At 47.4% G+C, this 6,979-nt stretch overlaps 1 pseudogene; it reads left to right on the top strand.

Moving 5' to 3' along the window:
- The first annotated feature begins 5,794 nt into the window (after positions 1 to 5,794).
- Positions 5,795 to 6,708, top strand: LOC110305992 (annotated as a pseudogene).
- Positions 6,709 to 6,979: the final 271 nt, after the last annotated feature.

Below are 6,979 nucleotides of genomic sequence, written 5' to 3'. Positions count from 1 at the left end.
ATAGATAGATAGATAGATAGATAGATAGATGATAGATAGATAGATAGATAGATAGATAGATAGATAGATAGATAGATCGCTTTTTAGGAATACCAGTGTCTAAAGCTACATATTCCCACCTTAGCAGTGACTGCAAGAGTGGGAACCCAGAACTGACCATTTGCCTGTCACTTTGAGGTGAGTCATCCAAAATCAGCTGTTCCATAGCTATGAAAACACTGGGGACATGACATATGCACCAGGCAGCGGGGGAGTTTAGCTACAAAACAGCTTGCATGTTACATGCCATTAAAACACGTGTATGCACACACACACAAGCATAAACACACACACACACACGCACGCACACACGCACATATGCTCACACACACACACAGCCAAATAGTGGTAGCACACGCCTTTAATCCCAGCACTTGGGAGGCAGAGGCAGAGGCAGGCAGATTTCTGAATTCAAGGCCAGCCTGGTCTACAGAGTGAGTTCCAGGACAGCCAGTGCTACACAGAGAAACCCTGTCTTGAAAAGCCAAACTTTCTCTCTCTCTCTCTCTCTCTCTCTCTCTCTCTCTCTCTCTCTCTCTCTCTGGAAAACTAGGAGGACACACAGGACAAACTCTGCAACAACAAGAGGCAGGAAACTGATGTTTCACAGGTCACAGCTGAGGGGAGGGTGCTGGTATGGAAGTTCACTCTGTGAACTGTGAGAAAGGGGAAAAAAAGCACTGAAGACTTTTTTTTTTTTTTTTGGTTTTTCGAGACAGGGTTTCTCTGTGTAGTCGTGGCTGTCCTGGAACTCACTCTGTAGACCAGGCTGGCCTCGAACTCAGAAATCCGCCTGCCTCTGCCTCCTGAGTGCTGGGATTAAAGGTGTGCGCCACCACGCCCGGCTGCACTGAAGACTTTTTGAAAGCACAAGAATAATTTTTTTTTTCAAGACAGGGTTTCTCTGTGTAACAGTCCTGGCTATTCTGGAACTCTATGTCAACCAGGCTGGCTTTGAACTCACAGAGATCCTTCTGCCTCTGCCTCCTGAGTTCTGAGATTAAAAGTGTAAGTCACCATGCCCAGCTTGGAGTGTATTTTTTTAAAAAGATTTGTATATTTATTTTATGTATATTGAGTACACTGCAGCTGTCTTTAGACACACCAGATCCCATTACAGATGGCTGTGAGCCATCATGTGTTTGCTGGGGATTGAACTCAGGACCTCTGGAAGAGCAGTCAGTGCTCTTAACCACTGAGCCATCTCTCCAGCCCTGGAGTAACTTTTTTGAGAATTGTTTTCTGCTATTTTCTATTATACTTTATGTGTGCCTGTATCTGTGTGTGGGGATGTAAACAGGAACAATGGTACCCTGTGTCAGATTCGCTGGGGCTGAAGCAAAAGGTGATTGTGAGTCACACTCCATGTGGAAGCTGAGAACCGAACCTGGGACCTACCTCTCTGCAAGGGCAGCAGACACTCTTAACCACCAGGCCATTTCTCTGACTGACGGGAATATATTCTCATTAAATCATGAGTTAGGGCTGGAGAGATGGCTCAGCATTTAAGAGCACTGACTGCTCTTCCAAAGGTCCTGAGTTCAAATCCCAGCAACCACATGGTGGTGGCTCACAACCATCCGTAATGAGACCTGACACCCTCTTCAGGTACATCTGAAGACAGCTACAGTATATTTAGATATAATAATAAATAAATATTTTTTAAAAAAAAAATCATGAGTTAAGGGCTGGAGAGTTGACTCAGAGATTAAGAGCACTGACTGCTCTTCCAGAGGTCCTGAGTTCAATTCTCAGCAACCACATGGTGGCTCACAGCCATCTGTAATGGGATCTGATGCCCTCTTCTGGTGCATCTGAAGATAGCTACAGTGTACACATACACACACACACACCAACAGGTAATTAGGACAAAAGAAAACATCCACTATGCTTCCACTGGATGCTGCAGCTTTCTTTGTATGATTCCTGGTTTTGCTATTGTTGCTTTTGGTGTGGGGATGAACAAAGGTTTGGGGATTGTTGGTTGCTGGGCAACTGCCACACTGAGCTGCTCCCTAGGCATGCTGGATATTTTTGGATACCAAGGATTGGAGGGGTGTTTTGTTTTGTTTTGTTTTGTTTGTTTCTGGTTTTTTGTTTGTCTTTTGGTTTGGTTTGTTTCACTATTTCTTTTTTGTTTTTGTTTTTGTTTTGTTTTGTTTTTTCGAGACAGGGTTTCTCTGTGTAGCCCTGGCTGTCCTGGAACTCATTTTGTATTCCAGGCTGGTCTCGAACTCAGAAATCCGCCTGCCTCTGCCTCCCAAGTACTGGGATTAAAGGTGTGCGCCACCACCACCTGGCCACTATTTCTTTTTTTTTTACTAATTTAAAAAGGAAAAAGAAACAGCTGTAGACAGAACCAGGCCTTCCTGCACTGCCCTGCTATGTCTGTTTTGTCATATTTGTTCTTTTGTTTAGTTGGTTGGTTTGGTGTTTTGGTTTTTGGAGACAGGGTTTCTGGGTGTAGCCCTGGCTGTCCTGGAACTTACTCTGTAGACCAGGCTAGCCTCAAACTCACAGAGGCCCTCCTGCCTCTGCCTCCCAAGTGCTGGGATTAAAGGCCCCATTCATGAACCACCACTGCCCAGCCCGCCCTGGAGTTTTTAAATGAACTACATTTGCTTGCACTTTTCAGAACGAAAAATAGAGACTCATGAACTGTTCATGAGTCTATGGCTGTGCCACGCAGCAAAGCTCCAGGGAAGACTCCGTTAAGCACCTGGCTGAGTGCTCAAGGAGGCATTTTGTCACTTTTTTGGAAGGTGTTTTTTTTGCCCTGAATGATGGATTGGCAGGATTTCCTGTCTTCATCTTGTCTGGCCTAAGTCTCAGAGTGGTGAGAGTTCAGGAAAGGGGCCAGTTACTTGAACTGTGTTTCCAGATGGCTGACAGCAAGGTTTTCTGCAGCTTCTTCTGATACACACAACCAGCATTTTCTTTTGTCTTTTGGTTGGTTTTTTGAGGCAGGGTTTCTCTGTATAGCCCTGGCTTTCCTGGAACTCACTCTGTAGACCAGGCTGGCTTCGAACTCAGAAATCCGCCTGCCTCTGTCTCCCGAGTGCTGGGATTAAAGATGTGCGCCACCATGCCCGGCCCAACCAGCATTTTCATCTCGGCTGCTTCATCCCTCTTTAAATGATAGTATTCTTAGATGCTAGAGGAATAGAGTCAATGGGCCATGTGGACTTCAATGTTTGTACATTTCAAGTATATGTACTGTGCATATCTGTAAGCACACACCATGATGGCCTGGTGTCAAAATTCTTCAGGCAGAAGAGAGCCAAATTTTCTCTCTTGATTTCAATGTATTATTTTCTCTTGGATCTAAATAATTAATAAGGAGGCCCTTTGCCATAATTAAAATGGATGTTCCTACATGTCAACACCAATAGCTTTTCCAGTAATGAACACACTGAGAGATCCTTGTTAAGTATGGCTGCTCCTCAGCCTCTGTGGCCACACGACAGAGTGCTGAGGGACTGTGGAGGGTGACAGAAGCCTGAGAGCTGACTCCAGCTTGGACCAATTGGTGAGCCAGGCTCAAAGGGGCCTTGTAACAGAAGGCAGCTTGATGACTCAGGGCCTCTGGCTAGATCTGCCCCCTAGGGTCCTCTTCCTCCACCAGAATCTGCAGTGAAACCTCTCTGAAAGAGGGTGGGGAAGAGCAGCCACTGAAACCTTCCAGGTAGAGAGGACCAGTTATAAATAATCAAAGGCTCAGAGTCAAAACACTCTTCCCCCTTCTCCCCTGTAACCATCCAGAACAGCCCTTCTTGGGGACAGTACTTTATTTTAGCTCAGCAGTAGAGAACTAAGCTCCAATGCACAAGGACCTGCTTCCATCCCTAGTCCCATGGGTGAAGGGTGATGGGACCCCCATGCTCATTGCAGCCCGACTTCCCAGGAAGCAACCTCATGAACGGAGACACGTGATGGAGAAGATATAGTGAATGGATATATGGAATCCTGCTGAGCCTTGAAAGGGAAGGCAATCCTGTCACTTATGACAGCATGGGTGTACCTGAAGGGTAGTGTGTTAAGTGACTAAATGTGGCACGGGGAGAGAGATGCTGGGTGAAGTCATCTGAAACCCTGGAAGTAAAGTGGGCAGGTGGGTACCACAACTGGGAATGGCGAATGGCTGCAATCCTGTCGGTAAGACAGCTAGACTGCTACATTCACAGCAGCATGGCCGACACTGCGTTGCAATGTTTACATTTCAAAGTTGTAAAGGAGGAGATTTCAAATGTTTTCACCACAGAGGAATGGTGAGTAGCTAGAAGTGACAGGCATGTACATTCGCTCATTTATCATGCATGCATATGTTAAAATGCCACACCGTACCCTATAAATACATGCCATTATTTATCATGTACGTATATATTAAAATGTCACACCGCACCTCACAATATTTCAATTGGTATAATTAGTTATAAAGAAGAGGACTAGACATGTAGTGAGAGAGTGCCAGCTTAATGCCTATAAAATCTTAGGTTACAGAGGCAGGGCCCCATACAGTGGGGCTGGAGAGGTGGCTCAGCAGCTAACAGCACTTGCTGCTCTTGCAGAAGACCCAGGTTCATCCCAGCACCCACATGACAGCTCACATCCCTCTATAACTCTAGGTTCAGGGGATCCCATTCTCTCTTCTGACCTTTGCAGGTACCGTGTATGTCCATGACACACATGCATACGTGCAGGCACATTGTGGTGGTTTGAATGAGAATGGTCCCCAGAGGCTCATGTATTAGAATGTTTGACCCCCAGTTGGCAGAAGTGTTTGGGAAGGATTAAGAGATATATAGTCTGTTGGAGATGTGCCACTAAGGGTGAGCTTTGAGGTTTCAAAAGCCCCTGCTATTCTGAGTCTCTGCGGATCAAGATGTAAGCTCTCAGCTACTTCCCCCGTGCCATTGCCTGCCTACTGTCATGCCCCTACCATAAGGGTCTCGGACTCACCCTCTGAAACTGTCAGCTCAAAATAAGCTGTTTATTCTCAGTTGCCTTAGTCTTGGTGTCTTATTGCAGAGAGAGAAAAGTAACTAGGACAGACATAAACTAAAAATAAATAAATTCTTAAAGAGGAAAGAAAACGAACACACGTACACACTGCCTCTGCAGTGCAGAGCATCAGTAAGGCATGGGAGATAGATGTTGACCAGGAGAACAGGATATCCAGGGACGAGGCTCAAGAGAAATGATGGTCAGAGAAGTTTACTGACCAACAATGCTGGTACCCTGGAATGGAAAGTGAGACAGGAGGGTGGAGGGGACAGAAAGTGGGTGCAAGGGTCATGTCAGCAGTGTGAAAGGGCGCACTCAACAAGATTCCTGAGTCTAGGGGTCAGAGGCCCTTTTGTGTGCAATAGTGGTCACTGATGGATTTGAAGCCTGGAGCATGGAGAGGTGTGAAATTTTCTAGGCAAAAGCCAGGTGTGGAATCCTAGCACTCGGGGAAACAGAGACAGGTGGTCTCTGAGAGTTCAAGGCCAACCTAGTCTACATAGTGAGTTCTAGGACAGCCAGAGTTACATAGTGAACTCCTGTCCCAGAAAGAAGAAAGAGCCGGGCGTGGTGGCGCACGCCTTTAATCCCAGCACTCAGGAGGCAGAGGCAGGCGGATTTCTGAGTTCAAGGCTAGCCTGGTCTACAAAGTGAGTTCCAGGACAGCCAGGGCTACACAGAGAAACCCTGTCTTAAGAAGAAGAAGAAGCCCCGAGACCCCGCCCATCCCACAAAGCAGAGTTGTGTTGGTCTCTGAACCCTACCGGTTCTGTGCGGCCTAGGCAGTGACAACAGCCAGGATGGCTTCGAAGTCAGGGGACGGTGGGACTGTGTGTGCGCTGGAGTTTGCAGTGCAGATGAGTTGTCAGAGCTACGTGGACGCTGTGCACAAGACCCTGAAAGGGGTGGCAGGTGTCCAGAATGTGGACGTTCAGTTGGAGAACCAGATGGTGTTGGTGCAGATGACTCTGCCCAGCCAGGAGGTACAAGCACTCCTGGAAAGCACAGAGAGGCAGGCTGTACTCAAGGGTATGGGCAGTAGCCAATTACAGAATCTGGGAGCAGCAGTGGCCATTCTGGAGGGCTGTGGCTCCATACAGGGGGTGGTCCGCTTCCTACAGCTATCCTCTGAACTCTGCTTGATTGAGGGAACCATTGACGGCCTAGAGCCTGGGCTACATGGACTCCATGTGCATCAGTATGGGGACCTTACGAGGGACTGCAATAGCTGTGGGGACCATTTTAACCCTGATGGAGCATCTCATGGGGGTCCTCAGGACACTGATCGGCACCGGGGAGATCTGGGCAATGTCCAGGCTGAAGCTGGTGGCCGAGCTACCTTCCAGATAGAGGATAAACAGCTGAAGGTGTGGGATGTGATTGGCCGCAGCCTGGTTATTGATGAGGGAGAAGATGTCCTGGGCCGGGGAGGCCATCCCTTATCCAAGATCACAGGGAATTCTGGGAAGAGGTTGGCCTGTGGCATCATTGCACGCTCTGCCAGCCTCTTCCAGAATCCCAAGCAAATCTGCTCCTGTGATGGCCCCACTATCTGGGAGGAGCGAGGCCGGCCCATTGCTGGTCAAGGCCAAAAGGACTCAGCCCAACCCCCTGCTCACCTCTAAACAGAGCCTCATGTCAGGTTATTTGGTCCTCGTAGCTGAACATCTTCTTGCAGAGGGAGCTCAGGGGCCCTTGCTTGTAGGCCTAAGTACAGGGCAGATAAGTGTTGTAGCCTGAACAAATTAAATTGTTACTTTCATATGGCAAAAAAGAAGAAGAAGAAGAAGAAGAAGAAGAAGAAGAAGAAGAAGAAGAAGAAGAAGAAGAAGAAGAAGAAGAAGAAGAAGAAAATAAGAAAGAAAGGAAAAAAGAAAGAGCTCTTATTCTTGCTTCCTGCTTGCTTCTCTTTTGCCCTCTTGGGCTCTTCCCTTCC

Source organism: Mus caroli, chromosome 11 (assembly GCF_900094665.2).
Source record: "Mus caroli chromosome 11, CAROLI_EIJ_v1.1, whole genome shotgun sequence".
NCBI lineage: Eukaryota > Metazoa > Chordata > Mammalia > Rodentia > Muridae > Mus > Mus caroli.
This window is presented reverse-complemented; position numbering and strand designations above follow the sequence as displayed.